We start from the raw sequence: 18,576 nt of genomic DNA on the forward strand, positions 1-18,576 counted from the left end.
TGAAATGTGTCTTAAACTGATCCTTGCAAGAGGCTTTCGCCACCTTGCGCTTTTTTAAATTGCTATTTTGCAGAGCTACAGTATATTCCTCTCGCATAAGACCTGTATGCATAATCCTTTGTAGATCTTAAAGTCCTCAACTCCTTGAACCATGGCTTGTTGTTGTTATATCTCAGAATTATATTTTTAGGAAGACTCGCATCTTCACAGAAAGATATGTAGTATGTTACATTGTCAGTATATTCATAAATACTGCTTTAGCAACCTTCCACAGCCTTCCAATTGTGAAGCCTAAGCCTTCCCACAGCCATTAGAGTCCATTGCCATCTGATGGTTCTGGCTGGTTTAGTCTGTTCCAACTTTCATTTCTTGCTGGAAACAAGCACAATCATGATACAGTTAGAGTTGCCGAGGGGCGTGTGGCAAAAATGGCGAAATGCCTCTTTAATGTTAATGAAGTAGTCCAAAGTTCTTTCCTCAGATGTGGGGCATTAATAATCTGGTAGGATTTGGGCAGATCATGTCTGATATTATAATGGTTAAAATCTCCCTTAACGAAAATGACATTATTGGGAAACCTATTTTCTAAGTCACAAATGTTATCAGCCTGCAGCCATTGTGCAGATTGAGTGTTCATGTTAGGAGGAATGTAAATACTGGCCAGGATAACAGAGTGAAATTCCCTTGTTAGCCTCTAAATCTGCAGAAGGTAAAAAAGGAATGTCGGACACGTCCCTGCACCATTTATTATTTATAAACACGCACAAGCCACCAGCATGTGACTTACTGTATAATGCCCTATTATGATCTTCTCTAAATAGCTGGTATCCTGGCATTTGAACAAAGTTGTCTGGTATGACCAAGTTAAGTAATGTTTCAACAAAGCTAAAGGCAGATATGTAGGCCAATTCCTTGTTAGTCTTGAGGAGTAGCACTAACTCCATGTTATTTGTAAGAGAGTGGACACTTGAAAGACGGATTGCTGTGAGAACAGTGCAGAAGCCTCTGCATCTCCACCATAACAGAACAGCCGCTCTTAAGAAAGAAGCTTACTTAAGGTTTAAGAAGCAAGGATCAGACAGGTCTCTAGACAGTTATAAGGTAGCCAGGAAGGAGTGGAGAATACACTTGGGAGAACAACATGAGGGCATGAAAAAGCCTTGAATTAAGGAAAAACCCAAACTGTCCTACATTTGTGTGAAGAATAAGGGCATGTCTAGAGTAAGGTAGAAAGGATCAGACTTAGAAAGTGAAATGTGCTTGGAGTCAGAGTAGGTAGGGGACATCCTTAATGACTACCTTGCTTCAATATTCACAAATGAGAGGGATCCTGACAGTTTGTGAGGACAGTGTAAAGCAGGCTGATATACTGAAATGTGTTGACATTAAGAAAAAGCATGTGCAGGAAGTTTTGTAAAACATTATGATGGTAAGTCCTTGGGGCCAGACTGAATATTCCTTAGGTTACTGTCACTTGCTGCGTGTATTGTGATAATCTTTGTGTCCTCACTGGCCACACTTTTGTTCTTAATATACTTGTAGAATTGCTGTCAAAGCTGTTCTTGTCCTCTTTTTACTCCCTATCCCCGTGATGTCTACTACATCTTTTGTACTCAAAGCATTTGGTTGATGGGTGTCACTTGTCCCATTTCCATGTGACTAGCTTTTGATGATAGAGTGCAGTGTATGGCCTGACCTCTAACCACCCCCCCCCCCAATATCCTTGTCTCTAAATCTCAATCTGACCCCTAATTTTCCTCTGTCCTCAAACCATCCCTATAACCTAAAAAAAATCTGAACCAAGTGTGAGGTATTGCACTTTGGAAGGACAAACCAAGGTAGAACATACAAGGTAAATGGCAGGGCACTGAGGAGTGCAGTAGAACAGAGGGATCTAGGAATACAGATAAAAAATTCTCTAAAAGTGGTGTCACAGGTAGATAGGGTCGTAAAGAAAGCTTTTAGTACATTGGCCTTTATAAATCAAAGTATTGAGTGTAAGAGTTGGAATGTTATGGTGAGGTTGTATAAGGCATTGATGAGGCTGAATTTGGAGTATTGTGTGCAGTTAGGGTCAGCTAATTACAGGAAAGATATTAATAAAGTTGAAAGAGTGCAGAGAAGGTTTACAAGGATGTTGCCAGGACTTGAGAAACTGAGTTACAGAGAAAGGTTGAATAGGTTAGGACTTTATTCTGGGAGGGTAGAAGAATGAAGGGAGATTTGATAGAGATATATAAAATTATGATGGGTATAGATAGAGTGAATGCAAGCAGGCTTTTTCCACTGAGGCTAAGAGAGAGAGAAACCAGAGGACATGGGTTAAAAGTGAAGGGGAAAATGTTTAAAGGAAACATTGGGGGTCTTCTTCACACAGAGAGTGATGGGAGTGTGGAATGACCTGCCAGATGAAGTGGTAAATACGGGCTCACTTTTAACATTTAAGAAAAACTTGGACAGGTACATGGATGAGAGGTGTATGGAGGGATATGGGCCAGGTGCAGGTCAGTGGGACTAGGCAGAAAAATGGTTTGGCACAGCCAAGAAGGGACAAAAGGCTTGTTTCTGTGCTGTAATGTTCTATGGTTCTAACCACAGTCTTGATGGAGATAGCAGTTTGATGCTCATATCATGTCAACCCTAGTATATTGTGCTGTCCCTCCCTCAGACCACGTTTCTGTTATGGCCAAAATTTTCCAGTCCCATTTATCAATCATAAGCTTTAAAATAAATGCAGTTTAATCTATAAGATCTTTTTTGTTATATGTCTTGTTCTTGCTTGTCTTGTCCAATGATCTTGTTTGCCATAACATTTATATTTCCTTTCACTTGCCCATCTATCTCAATACTGGTTTGGGACCACCTTCTGACCAGAATAATTTAAACCCACTTCAACAGCACCAGCAAATCCCCCTGCAAGAATATTGGTTGCCCTCTGGTCCCTCTTGTAAAGATCAGCTCTGTTGCACATTGATATATTGGTTTATTATTTTCTTGCATTCTGTAGTGTCCATAAAGAGTGCTTTTTTACAACAAAGCATCGTGATGATACAAGGGTAAACAATAACAGTACAGAATAAAGTGTTACAAAGAAATTTCAGTGCAGGTAGACAGTAAGGTGCAAGGCTATAACAAGGTAGATTTTGAAGTTAAGAGTTCAGCTTATCATAAAGTTCAAATTTTAATGCAAGTTAATTATCAAGGTATATGCATGTCACCATATACTATCCTGAGGTTTATTTTCTTGTAGGTATTTACAGTAGAACAAAGAAATACAATAGACTCAATGGAAAAACTACACACAAAGATTGTTACCGGTACAGGTTTCCCTGCTATCCGAAGGTAGAGCGTTCCTATGAAACAGTTTGTAAGCTGGAATGTCGTAAAGTGAAGAAGCAATTACCATTTATTTATATGGGAAAAATTTGTGAGCGTTCGCAGACCCAAAAAATAACCTACCAAATCACGCCAAATAACACATAAAACCTAAAATAACAGTAACATATAGTAAAAGCAGGAATAATCTGATAAATACACAGTCTACATAATGTAGGAATACTTTTCTGCAGTTATTGCAGCACTGTCCACCGTAGTGAAAATCTCACGAAAATGCTCTCAGCAGAAGCACTCGTTCCAGTAACCTTTAAGCTATGAAGCTGCCAAATCAGACCAAGTAACACAAAAATACACAGCCTATATAAAGTAAAAATAATGTACTTCCAGTGTAGTTTCACTTACCGGAATTGGGAAGACAGTGAGCATACTGATGATGGTGTGTTAGGCTGAGTCGTCGGAGGTTGGGGTGGTGGGAGGTAGAGGAGACTGGGGTGTCATCTCATCATCATCTGTTTCCATCAGGACAGGCAGATCATCTTCTAGGTCTGCCTCTCGATGTCGAAGGTCGAGTTTCGTCATCTGCTGTGGCTGAAGTGGAAGGCTTGAAAAATGACAGTATGCTTGACTGCGTAGCCTCGCGCATTTTTCTATCATACAGTTCTTTGTAAGCAGTCAAACCATCCTGCAAATATGCCCTAAACCTACGTACCCTTTCAAAATTAAAGTCATACTTTTCTGCAATCATTGCAGCGTTGCCAATCGCAGTGAAAATCTCACACAATTGCTTCCCATTCAGTTCCTGGACGACTTCACTTTCAGTAGTTCGCTACTGCGTTCAGCTTCAATTGTTATCCTTTCCTATTCATCGGCTCTTCATCTGTTAGTTCTTGGCCATGGGATGCCAAAACCTCTTCAGCATCATCTTCGTCAACTTCCACAAACCCTTAGCCAAATTCACTCTATCCTTACTTCGTTCACCACGATCAAAACACTTTATTATGTCTAGTTTTACACTAAGTGTAACACCCTTACACACTCTTTTAGGCTTTTCCGATACCTTAGAACTCATCTTGCTAATAGATGCATAAAATAAATCGACATAAAGCACGGTTGCTTACAGGCACGTGTTTAAGCAATGCCGACTAGAATGCAGTTCCGGGGGAGGCGCTGGGCTGCTCGGGGTGCGCGCTGCCTTTCTTCGTAACAGTGAAAACACCTTATGTTAGCGAAAACAGGTAACTAATGTAGGTCTTTCGTAACAGCAAGGTGTCATAAAGCGAACTTTCGAAAATCGGGGGACACCTGTACTTAAAAACTTGAGTTGTATGAAAGGATCGAATAAGTTAGGACTTAATTCCTTCGAGCATAGGAGAATGAGGGACAATTTGATAGAAGTGTACAAAATTGTGAGGCATATAGGTAGTGTAAATGCAAGAAGGCTTTTTCCATTGAGGTTGGGTGAGACTAGAACTAGGGATCATGGGTTAAGGATGCAAGGTGAAATGTTTCAGGGGAACGTGAGGGTGAACATCTTCACTCAGAGCATGCTGAGAGTGTGGAACGAGCTGCCAATGGAATTGGTGGATACAGTTCTGATTTCAATAGTCAAGAGAAATTTTGGTAGGTACTTAGATGGGAAAGTTATGGAGGACATCTGTTTGCATGTCTATAGGACAAGGCAGAAAAATAGGTTGTCATGGACCAGGTGGACTGAAGGCCTGTTTCCATTCTATAATTATATGACTGATAAACAACCAATATGTAAATACAGAAAGAACAAATAATAAATTGATCATTAATACTGAGAACATGAGTTGTCAAGTGAGTCCATAGGTTGTGGAATCAGTTCAGAGTGAAGTTATCTACTCTGATTCTGGTATCTGATGCACTATAGGTTTTAGCAAATAAAACAAAGTGAGGCATTTTAAATTTAAGGAAAACTAACATTTTATTGAACTCCAAAATTTGAGTACTAAAACACGCTAAAAAACTTCACCTCATTATGTCATCATGTCAGACCAGTCTCTCAAAATGAAACCCCAACTCGATGTTAGTGGTTGTGAATTATGTACATTGCCACCAAATATGTTACCCTACACCACTCTGTGTAAACAAGCTTAGCTCTTCTATCCTTCCTCTCCTGTACTTCTTAAAATTTTCTTTAAAAACTCAAGATGAAACATTGTAGTAAACTAATTCGAAGTTCAAAGTAAATTTTATTATCAAAGTATATATTTGTCACCATACACAACCCTGAGATTCATTTTCCTGCGGGTACACTCAGCAAATTTACAGAATACTAACTATAACAGGATCATTGAAAGATCAATAAGGGTGCAGAAGACAACAAATACTGAAAATGTAAATAAATAACAATAAATGACAAGAACATGAAATAACATGATAATGAGTTCCTAATTTGAGATCATTGGCTGCGGGAACATCTCAATATATAAGCTAGTGTGTATAGTTAATCCCCTTGTTCAAGATCCAGATGGTTGACGGGTATTAACTGTTCTTGAACCTGGTGGTGTGAGTCCTGAGGGACTTGTACCTTCTACCTGATGGCAGCAGCGAGAAAAGAGCATGACCTGGGTTGTGAGGATCTGTGATGATGGATGTTGCTTTCCTACGACAGTGTTTCATGTAGGTGTGTTCAGAGGTTTGCCTGTGATGTGCTGCGTCAAATCCACTGCCTTTTATACCTATTTTCCATTTAAAATAGAATGGTGTTTCCATACCAGGCTGTGATGCAGCCAGTCAATATACTCTCTACTACAAATGTAGAGAAGTTTGTCAAAATTTTAGATGCCATGCTGAATCGCTGCAAACTCCTAAGGAAGCAGAGGTGCTGCCGTGCTTTCTTTGCAATTGCACATACCAGAAACTGCCCAGAATAGATCCTCTGATATAGTAACATCCTGGAGGAGGGCTAAGGCACCGGTGACCCCTGTTTCCATCCAAGAGGTCAGTGTGGACATGGTGGAGGATTACAGATACCTGGGGATACGAATGGACAATAAATTGGACTGGTCAAATAACACTGAGGCTGTCTACAAGAAGGGTCAGAGCTGTCTGTATTTTCTGGGGAGACTGAGGTCCTTTAACATCTGCGGGACGACGTTGAGGATGTTCTACGAGGCTGTGGTGGCCAGTGCTATCATGTTTGCTGTTGTGTGCTGGGGCAGCAGGCTGAGGGTAGCAGACACCAACAGAATCAACAAACTCATTTGTAAGGCCAGTGATGTTGTGGAGGTGGAACTGGACTCTCTGACGGTAGTGTCTGAAAAGAGGATGCTGTCCAAGTTGCATGCCATCTTGGACAATGACTCCCATCCACTCCATAATATACTGGTTAGGCACAGGAGTACATTCAGCCAGAGACTCATTCCACTGAGATGTAACACTGAGCGTCATAGGAAGTTATTCCTACCTGTGGCCATCAAACTTTACAACTCCTCCCTCAGAGTGTCAGACACCCTGAGCCAATAGGCTGGTCCTGGACTTATTTCCACTTGGCATGATTAACTTATTATTATTTAATTATTTATGGTTTTATATTGCTATATTTCTTCACTATTCTTGGTTGGTGCGGCTGTAATGAAACCCAATTTCCCTCAGGATCAATAAAGTATGTCTGTCTGTCTGAATTTAAAGTTGCTAATTTTTTGATGAGAACTGGCTCATTGACCTCTGGATTTCCTCTCCTGAAGTCAAGTCAAGTCGTCACTTTTATTGTCATTTCGACCATAACTGCTGGTACAGTACATAGTAAAAATGAGACAATGTTTTTCAGGACCATGGTGTTACATGACACAGTACAAAAAACTACACTGAACTATGTAAAAAACAACACGGAGAAAGCTACACTAGACTACAGACCTACACAGGACTGCGTAAAGTGCACAAAAACAGTGCAGGCATTACAATAAATAATAAACAGGACAATAGGGCAAAGTGTCAGTCCAGGCTTTGGGCATTGAGGAATCTGATAGCTTGGGGGAAGAAACTGTTACATAGTCTGGAAACTGTTACATTGTCTGGTCATGAGAGCCTGAATGCTTCGGAGCATTTTTCCAGACGGCAGGAGGGAGAAGAGATTGTATGAGTGGTACATGGGGTCCTTCATAATGCTGTTTCCTTTGCGGATGCAGTATGTAGTGTAAATGTCCGTGATGGCAGGAAGAGAGACCCCGATGATCTTCTCAGCTGACGTCACTATCCGCTGCAGGGTCTTGCGATCCGAGATGGTGCAATTTCCGAACCAGTCAGTGATGCAGCTGCTCAGGATGCTCTCAATACAACCCCTGTAGAATATGATGAGGATGGGGGGGGCGGGGTGGGAGATGGACTTTCCTCAGCCTTCGCAGAAAGTTGCTGGGCTTTCTTTGCTATGGAGCTTGTGTTAAGGGACCAGGTGAGATTCTCTGCCAGGTGAACACCAAGAAATTTGGTGCTCTTGATGATCTCTACTGAGGAGCCGTCGATGTTCAGCGGGGAGTGGTCACCTCGTGACCTCCTGAAGTCAATAACCATCTGTTTCCTCACAGTCAGAGATAGGTTGTTGGCTCTGCACCAGTCCGTTAGCCGCTGCACCTCCTCTCTGTAAGCTGACTCGTTGTTCTCGCTGATGAGACCCACCACAGTCATGTCATCGGCAAATTAGATGATGTGGTTCGAGGTCGTGTCATCGGCAAACTTGATGATGTGGTTTGAAAGTCTACAGTTCCTTGGTCTTGCTGAGTTTTTGTAAGAGGTTGTTGTTATGATACCACTCAACCAAATTTGCAGTCTCCCTCCTGTATGCTGACTCATCACCTCCTTTGATTCTGCATCCTATCTGGAGCTGTTAGTGGAACATTTTATTAGCCATGTGTATCTTGCACTGTAAACCAACGTAATATTTATTTGAAAAATGTTTATCTGTAGATTCAAGCAAACAAACTAGCAACACACACAAAATGCTGGAGGAACTCAGCAGGTCAGGGAACATCCAGGAAAAGAATACAGTTGACATTTCAGGCCGAAACCCTTTCGGCAAGACTGGAGAAACCAGCTAGGGAGTAGATTTAAAGGTTGAAAGGAAAAGAGATTAAAAACACAAGGTGATAGGCAAAACCTTAAAGAGGAGGGATGAAGTAAAGAGCTGGGAAGTTGATTGGAGAAAGAGACAAAAGGCCCTGGAAGAAAGAAGGGGTGGGGTGGGGTGGGAAAGAGCACCAGAGGGAGGTGACGGATGGGCAAGGAGATGAGCTGAGAGAGGGAAAGTGGTGAAGCAGAGGGGGCTGTGTGAAAGCCCACTTCTCTCAAATTCTATATCTCCGCCGCATCTACTCTCAGGGATGAGGCTTTCGTAACTGAGCAAAGGAGATGTCCTCCTTTTTCAAAGAAGGGGACTTTCCTACCTCCCCCATCAACCCTGCCCTCAAACGCACAGCCAGCACATAATTCTCCAAAACTACCACCACCTCCAACGGGATCCCACCACCAAGCACATATTTCCATCCTGCTTTTTCCACTTTCTGCTTTCTGCAGGGTGCAGAAAGTGCCTCCCCACTGATCTCCCTCCCGGCACCTATCCTTGCAAGCAGAACAAATGCTACTCTTTCTCCTACACCTACTCCCTCACTACCATCCCGGGCCCTTAACAGTCTTTCCAGGTGAGGTGACACTTCACTTTGAGTCTGTTGGGGTCATCTACTGTGCTTCTGGTGTGGCCTCTTGTATATCGGTGAGACCTGACATAGATTGGGAGACTGCTTCACCGAGCACCCTACGCTTTGTCTGCCAGAACAAGCAGCGTCTCCCAGTGGCCACCTATTTTAATTCCACTTTCCATTCCATGGACGCTGCATTTGGAGTACTGGACACAATAGATGACCCCAGCAGATTCTTAGGAGAAGTGGAAGGACAGTTTGGGGCCTTGAATTGAAATGAGGGAGTAGGTGAATGGGCAGGTGTGACACTTGAGCCGCTTGCAGGGATAACTGATGGAAGGGAAATTAGTGGGGACGGACAAACAGACAAGGTAATCGCAGAGGGAGTATTCCCTGTGAAAAGCAAAATAGGTGAGGGGTGGTGGAGGTAAAGGTATGTTTAATGGATGGATCCCTTTGGAGATGATGAAAGTTGTGGAGGATAATGTGTTGGACGCAGAGGCTCATGGGGTGGTACATAAGGACAAGAGGGACTCTATCACTGTTAAAGCGGCAGGAAGGTGGGGTGAATGTGCATATTTGGCAAGCGGAAGAGATGTGAGTGAGGGCAGCATTGACAGTGGAGGAAGCAAAAACCCCATCCTTTGAAGAAGGAAGACATCTGATGTTCTGGAAAGGAAAGCTGCATTTTGGGAACAGATGCGGTGGAGATGAAGGAACTGAGTAAAAGGAATAGCATTTTAGATAGGATGGGAAGAGTCCCTTCTTCTTCTCCGACCTTTTATCTCTACTGACCTGCCCAACACTTAAGAAATAGGAGCAGGAGTAGGCCATCCAGCCCGTCGAACCTGCCCCGCCATTCAATAAGATCATGGCTGATCTGTCTGTAAACTCAGCTCCATCTACCTGCCTTTTCCCCATAACCCTTAATTCCCTTACTATGTAAAAACCTATCTAACTGTTTCTTAAATATATTTAGTGAAGAAGCCTCAACTGCTTACCTGGTCAGAGAATTCCACAGATTCACCACTCTCAGAGAAAAACAGTTTCTCCTCAACTCTGTCCTAAATCTTCTCCCCTGAATCTTGAGGCAATGTCCCTTAGTTCTAATCTCACCTACCAATGGAAACAACTTTCCTACTTCTATCTTATCTATCCTTTTCAAAATATTGTATGTTTCTATAAGATTCCTGTTATTCTTCTGAATTCCAGAGTATAGTCCCAGGTGACTCAATCGCTCTTCATAAGTTAACCCCATCTTTGGAATCAACGTGGTGAACTTCCTCTGCACTGCCTCCAAAACCAGTACATCCTTCCTCAAGTATGGAGGCCAGAACTGCACACAGTACTCCAGGTGCGGCCTCACCAGTACTCTGTATAGTTTCAGCATGACCTCTCTGCTCTTGAATTCAATCCCTCTAGCAGTGAAGACCAACATCGCGTTTGCCTTCTTAATAATCAGTTGTACTCGCAAGCCAACTTTTTGCGATTCCTGCACAATGGCATGCTGTAATCTTTCACCATTTAAATAATAATCTGCTTTTCTACTATTCCTTACTAAGTGGATGATCTTGCATTTACCAATGTTGTATTCTATCTGCCAGACCTCAGTCCACTCACTTTAACCTATCTATATCCCTCTGCAGACTCTCCACATCCTCTGTACAATTTGCTTTTCCACTCAGTTTAATGTCATCAGCAAATATTGCTACGCTACACTCAGAATCCTCTTCCAAATCATCCATGTAAATGGTAAACAGCTGTGGGCCCAGCACTGACCCCTGCGGCACCTCACTCACCACTGACTGCCAACCGAAGAAACACCCATTTATACCAACTCTCTGCCTTCTATTGGTTAACCAATCCACTATCCATGCCAATACACTACCTCCAACTCCATGCATCTGTATCTTATTTACCTTATTGAATGCCTTCTGAAAATCCAAGTGTATGATATCCACCTGTTCCCCTCTATCTGCTGCACTCATTATATCCTCAAAGAACTCCAGTAAGTTTGTCAAACAGGACCTGCCCTTTCTGAATCCATGCTGTGTCTGTCTAATGGAACCACTTCTTTCTAAATGTTTTGCTATTTCTTCCTTAATGACAGCTTCAAGCATTTTCCTGACTACAGTTGTTAAGCTAACTGGCCTATAGTTGTCTGTCTTTTGCCTACATCCTTTTTTAAAAAAGTGGCATGACATTTGCTAGGAACTGTTGTGTACAAAGGCTGTCCTAAATCTAGTCAAGAAGAAAAGAAAAGCTTACAAAAGGCTCAGAGAGCTAGGTAATGTTAGAGATCTAGAAGATTATAAGGTTACTAGGAAGGAGCTTAAGAAGGAAATTAGGAGAGCCAGAAGGGGCCATGAGAAGGCCTTGGTGGGTAGAATTAAGGAAAACCTCAAGGCATTCTAAAAGTATGTGAAGAGCAAGAAGATAAGACATGAAAGAATAGGTCCTGCCAAGTGTGACAGTGGGAAAGTGTGTATGGAACCGGAGGAAATAGCAGAGATACTTAATGAATATTTTACTTCAGTATTCACTATGGAAAAGGAACTTAGTGATTGCAGTGATGACTTGCAGCCGACTGAAAAGCCTGAGCATGTAGATATTAAGAAAGAGGATGTGCTGGAGCTTTTGGAAAGCATCAAGTTGGATAAGTCACCGGGACCGGATGAGATGTACCCCAGGCTACTGTGGGAGGTGAGAGAAGAGATTGCTGAGCCTCTGGCGATGATCTGTGCATCATCTATGGGGACGGGAGAGGTTCCGGAGGATTGGAAGGTTGCAGTTGTTGTTCCTTTATTCAAGAGGGGGAGCAGAGACAGTCCAGGAAATTATAGACCAATGAGTCTTACCTCAATGCTTGGTAAGTTGATGGAGAAGATCCTGAGAGGCAGGATTTATGTATATTTGGAGAGATATAATATGATTAGGAGTAGTCAGCATGGCTTTGTCAAGGGCAGGTCGTGCCTTATGAGCCTGATTGAATTTGTTGAGGATGTGACTAAACACATTGATGAAGGAAGAGCATTAGATGTAGTGTATATGGATTTTAGCAAGGCATTTGATAAGGTACCCCATGCAAGGCTTATTGAGAAAGTAAGGAGGCATAGGATCCAAGGGGATATTGCTTTGTGAATCCAGAACTGGCTTGCCTACAGAAGGCAAAAAGTGTTTGTAGATGGGCCATATTCTGCATGGAGGTTAGTCACCAGTGGAGTGCCTCAGGGACCCTTACTCTTTGTGATTTTTATAAATGACCTGGATGAGGAAATGGAGAGATGGGTTTGTAAGTTTGCAGATGACACAAAGGTTGGAGGTGTTGTGGATAGTGTGGAGGGCTGTCAGAGGTTACAGCGGGACATCAATAGGATGCAAAACTGGGCTGAGAAGTGGCAGATGGAGTTCAAACCAGGTAAGTGTGAGGTGGTTCATTTTGGTAGGTCAAATACAATGGCAGAATATAGTATTAATGGTAAGGCTCTTGGCAGTGTGGAGGCTCAGAGGGACGTTGGAAGTCTGAGTCCATAAAACACTCAAAGCTGCTGTGCAGGTTGACTCTGTGGTTAAGAAGATAAATGGTGCATTAGCCTTCATCAATCGTGGAATTGAATTTAGGAGCTGAGAGGTAATGTTGCAGCTATATAGGACCCTGGTCAGACCCCACTTGGAGTGCTGTGCTCAATTCTGGTCGCCTCACGATAAGAAGGACGTAGAAGCCGTAGAAAGGATGCAGAGGAGATTTACAAGGATGTTGCCTGGATTGGGGAGCATGCCTTATGGGAATAGGTTGAGTGAACTCGGCCTTTTTTCCTTGGAGTGAAGGAGGATGAGAGGTGACCTGATAGATGATGAGAGGCATTGATCGTGTGGATAGACAGAGGCTTTTTCCCAGGGCTGAAATGGTTGCCACAAGAGGACACAGGTTTAAGGTGCTGGGGAGTAGTTACAAAGGAGATGTCAGGGGTACGTTTTCCACTCAGAGTGGTGAGTGTGTGGAATGGGCTGCCAGCAATGGTGGTGGAGGCGGAGGGGTCTTTTAAGAGACTTTTAGATAGGTACATAGAGTTCTGTAAAATAGAGGGCTATAGTTAAGCCTAGTAATTTCTAAGGTAGGGACATGTTCGGCACAACTTTGTGGGCCGAAGTGCCTGTATTGTGCTGTAGGTTTTCTATGTTTCGATATTCCCCCCACCATCCCCACCACCGACTTCCCTTTGTCCTATGGTCCACTCTTCTCTCCCATCTGATCCTTGCTCTTCAGCCCTTTACCTTTCATTCCCAGCTGGCTTCAATTATCACCCAACTGGCTTCCTTCCCCTCCCCTCACTTTGTTATTCTGGTGCTTCCCCCTTCCTTCTCAGTCCTGAAGAAGGTTGTCGGCTGGACATGTTGACTGTTTATTCATATCCATTGATACTGCCTGAGCTGCTGAGTTACTCCAGTATTTTGTGTGCAGTGATTTCTTTCAATTATTTTCATCCAAGACCAAAGACTAAATAGCATCGTTGTTCACCATAAGCTAATGTTAAAGATGTAGGAAATGATGTCGGTTCTTCTAAAAATTACTATTATTTAATGCTCCTTTAAATGGAATTGCACAGTAGCTTGGGGTTTCTGTATAAAATCAGAATACTTAAAAATGTTGATCATTTTAAGTCCTAAGGCCTTACAACCTGTAGTTTGCGGTGGTGGTCTCTCTGACACCCGCAAGTAAATCACACTCAAACGATCCATTCTCTGTTGATACTATGCATTCCTACCAATATTCATTGAAATGACAAATTCCATAGTTATCACCAATTATATTCATTCAGTCATTTGATGGATTCTCAAAAGCAAATTTATGCACCATGCTCATCTACGTGATCTACATTGCTTATGATATATAACCACATTATTATTCGTGTGTTCTAATTTATTAATCTAAAATAGAAGGTAGAATATTATGTGTTTGGAGAAAAGCTTTGTCATTTAAGATGAATTTTCTTCAGAAGATAGTTAATGGTTTTTGCAAAGCTTCAAGAAGCCTAGAGAAAAATATTATCTTCACATATTTTTATTTTGATTGGTATTCAGCTATGTTGGATATTTTCATTTATCTAAAGTTCAGTACAAAATTGAAGTAAAATTAAATCCTAATTGAAGAAGACATGCAAATGAAAAGGGACATGAATATGAATGCAGAAGACTGAGAGAGAACATGACAGCAAACAGTGAATAACATTTAAATTTGTGGCTGCCTGTTAGGAGACGAATCTCAAAGTATACAAACTTTGATAATGTTCTTTGAATGGTAACAGTTCTTTGGAGTGAAGGCTGGTTCTTTAAAGCAGGTGATTAGTTATATGGATCAGAGTAGAAAGATATGGGGAAATAGTTGGCAGGGATCTGGCTTCATGACAGACATCAGGTTCCAAGGGAAGAAATTGCAGTTTTGAAGGCAGTCACCCCAGGCTGACTGCAGAGTGAACTCTGGCCCATCAGTGATGGGACCAGCGTCCAAAGCAACAGTCAGGGAGTGCCACCGGGGCAAGGTCCTTGCAGTGATTCAAATAGAGATCGCTGGTAGAGCAATCCATGGGACTGTAGACTTCTTGTCACATTATTCTAGTAATTTTCTTTCATGGCTTGAAGTATGATTTGAGGCCTGAAACGAAGTTAACTTTGCTGGTGCCGCTGCACACAGAGTAACTCTTGATAACCACTGCTGAGTTTCAGCTACTGTATTTTTTTTTGAGAATAAAGGGGTGAACTTCAGGATGTGATTAGACTGCAATGGGCCAGCAGCGAAGGAGGGAACAATCACATGAATGGCAAAGCTGCATTTTAAAGTCTGCTGAAATCAAGAAGAATTAAAGTATCTTAGAAGAGGATATGATCACATTTCTGGAATGTTTTATCACTGTCTCTACTTTGTCTTGTAGCTAGCCAGGTAGGGATTATAGTGTAGATGTAGGTCAACGTAGTGTTACGATCGAGCAACAATGAATATATAATTGAGACGTTTTATTTATAACAAATAAAATATTTATTAAACACTGCTTTAAAAAACCCCAAAAGAAAACAAACGACTAACTTAACCAGAAGTTGGCTGCTATATGGCAGCTCGAACAGTTCTTAAAGCGAGAAATGCGAACTCAGTTCTTTAAAGTAGTATTGCAAAAAGTCCAAAATGATTTACAGTCAGTTAGGAGGGACTTTCCTTGAAGTAATAAATTCTCTTTCATGATGTTACTGCTGATCCCAGATGAAGTATGCCTTGCCTGAAGGATTTACGGCGAAGGAAATAAAACGGCATAAAGGCACTGACCATTCCATGGCAAAATGCTGCATCCAGCTCTTTCTGCCCTTTTAGCAAAGCAGGAGCTATCTTGGATTGCAGGTTACTAATTCCTTGTACGAAGATTAAATAAGGTCTAACCCATTTCACCTCCGACAACATCAACTTTCCTCAATCCTTCAGCTTCCCAAACTTCGATAATTCTTCACTCTCTGACTGGACTTTATCTGGCACTGATTTTCAGAACTGCCGGCACAACAATTCTTACAGTAGGAATTAAAACTCCACTTTTAAAATGAAACTGCGTCATAAAATCAAATACGCAGCAGAACGGAGTCACTGACGAATTAAACCACGAACTAACCTGCGTATCAGGGAGGGGTTCTCCTTTTATACCCTGTTGAAACAGGCCATCACATGACCTCTCACTGGCAGGAAAATTACATCACTCCACCATCATAAGATCATTACATCATGCTCAGCAGAGCCTCAATTACATCATAGTAATGTGACAGTCACAAGATACCCACAGGGTATGTAACAGTAGAGGCTTGATAGGTTGGTAACTGCGGGGAGGGAAACCAAGGTGAAGGGCATTTTCGATGCCCTACTCAATTAAATCCTCAAAGTTGGGCCTTCCAGGGACAAATTTTTGTCCGGGGCCAAGAGGAGAGTACGTTAGGGAGTGTTCTGGCGATATGTGAATATAATTGATATTAATTCAAGCAAGAATTGGTATTCAGTTCTTCATGTAGATTGTAATTTGTTAATAGCATATTGAAGTTAAAAGCACATCTTTGCTAAATGGTTATCATGAATCACGTTTGTTTATGCATCAACCAAATGTTAAAATGATTGGATTATGTTAATTGCCCTGCATCAACTATGGGTTTTAAGGAATTTGTACCATTATAACAATGTGAACATTGTGTAAGTTCAGGGAAGTTTGTAATTAGTTTAAGTCAGCCAATGTATTTGAATGTTCAGAGGTGTTGCTCACTGTAGATAATCAATTGAAATGAATCATTGTCAACCCAAAATTGAAGTAAATGATGTCATTGTAACTACTGAAACTGTATTGAATCGCCTATTGATCTTAAGGGTATTTGAGTTTGGAGATTCTATGGACAGGGTCTCCATCTAGGCCTCATATGGAGCCAGTGATCATTAATGGAGGATGTGTGGAGCAGGTTAAGACCTACAAGTATCTGGGAGTGCAGTTAGACGAGAAGCTAGACTGGACTGCCAACACAGATGCCTTGTGCAGGAAGGCACAGAGTCGACTGTACTTCCTTAGAAGGTTGGCGTCATTCAGTGTTTGTAGTGAGATGCTGAAGATGTTCTATAGGTCAGTTGTGGAGAGCGCCCTCTTCTTTGTGGTGGCGTGTTGGGGAGGCAGCATTAAGAAGAGGGACGCCTCACGTCTTAATAAGCTGGTAAGGAAGGCGGGCTCTGTCGTGGGCACAGAACTGGAGAGTATGACATCGGTAGCAGAGCAAAGGGCGCTGAGTAGGCTACGGTCAATCATGGAAAACCCTGAACATCCTCTGCATAGCACCATCCAGAGACAGAGAAGCAGCTTCAGCGGCAGGTTGCTATCGATGCAATGCTCCTCAGACAGGATGAAGAGATCATTACTCCCCAATGCCATTCGGCTTTACAATTCAACCGCCAGGGGTAAGATATATTAAAGTGCCAGGGTTAGGACTGAGCTTAAGTTACCATTCAATGTATTTTAGTAAACTATTTAAGAACTTTTTAAAAGCTATTTATTAACACTTTTTGAGAGGGTGATTTTAGATGCATATCATATTTTTACTGAGTTAAGTATTGTATGTAATTAGTTTTGCTACAATAAGTGTATGGGACATTGGAAAAAATGTTGAATTTCCCCATGGGGATGAATAAAGTATCTATCTATCCATCTATCTATCTATCTATCTATCTATGAGCATATCTGTTTGTCATAATGATTAACAACTGAAAGGTCTCTCCAGTTAGTCTGATTTCAGCTGCAACAGCTGTTCCTACATTCCCTGTCTGTTAATAGAATTATCAAACATCTAGTCTATGCTGAACTATTAATCTGCCTAGTCCCATCAACCTGTGCCTGAACCATAGCTCTCCATACCTCTGTCATCCATGAACCTATCCAAATTTTTCTTAAGTGTTGAAATCGACTCTGTATCCACACTGGAGCTGGTAACTCATTCCACACTCTGACCAGCCTCTGAGTGAAGAGCTCATGTTCCCATTAAACATTTCACCTTTCTCCCTTATGACCACTGGTTGTAGTTCCACCCAAATCAGTGGTAAAAGCCTGCTTGCATTTATCTTATCTTTAGCCCTCATAATTTTGTGTACCTCTATCATATCTCCTCTCGGTCTTCTATGTTCTACAGAATAAAGTCCTAACCCATTGAACCTTTCCATCTATCTCAGGTGCTCCAACTCCTCTCAAAACACTTCATTTCATTAATTTGTATGTTAATCATTAGTGAAGTTTCAAAACAAAATAGCTGATACCTAATGTGATTCTCAGCAACACTCATTTTAGACTGAGTAGGGTTGGGACTTTTTGTTGAATTTAATTGACTTTATTTCGTACATCCTTCACATACATGAGGAGTAGAAGTTTTTACGTTATGTCTCCGTCTAAATATGCAATGTGCAATCATAGTAATTTATAATTGTAATAAATAGAGCAGTCAATGTAACATGGAATACACTCATATCAGCTTGAGTTCATCAGTCTGATGGCCTGGTGGAAGAAGCTGTCCCGGAGCCTGTTGTTCATGGCTTTTGTGCTGTGGTGCCATTTCCCGGATGGCAGCAGCTGCAATAGATTGAGGTTGTGGTGACTCGGATCCCCAATGATCCTTCAGGCCCTTTTTTACACACCTGTCCTTGTAAATGTCCTGAATCATAGGAAATTCACAACCACAGCCTTGCAACTGTCCACTTGTTGGAAACATTTGCGTACCTCAGCCTCAGAGATGACCAGGTTGCAGGTTATAGCGGTAACTTTCCTCGGAGGCTCAGAATCAGCAACATCGAACTGAGTGTAAAAGCGATTGAGCTCATCTGGGAGAGAGGGCACGATGTTGGCGGCACCACAACGTTTGGCTTTGAGTCTGCGGTGGTATGCAGCCCTCGCCACATGTCATGTGTGCTGTTCATTGTGAATCTTCACTCAATCTTGTCCCTGTATTGTTGTTTTGCAACCTTGATAGCTTTGCGCAGATCATAGCTACTTCTCTTGAGCTCTAGCTGATCACTAGTGATGTAAGCTCGAGG

General features: G+C 41.9%; 1 protein-coding gene across 22 annotated transcripts in view; it reads left to right on the forward strand.

Moving 5' to 3' along the window:
• ank2b (ankyrin 2b, neuronal) overlaps nt 1–18,576 on the forward strand; it is an 874,534-nt gene that overhangs the window by 147,256 nt on the left and 708,702 nt on the right. The window lies entirely within an intron of this gene.

Source organism: Hemitrygon akajei, chromosome 13, assembly GCF_048418815.1.
Source record: "Hemitrygon akajei chromosome 13, sHemAka1.3, whole genome shotgun sequence".
NCBI lineage: Eukaryota > Metazoa > Chordata > Chondrichthyes > Myliobatiformes > Dasyatidae > Hemitrygon > Hemitrygon akajei.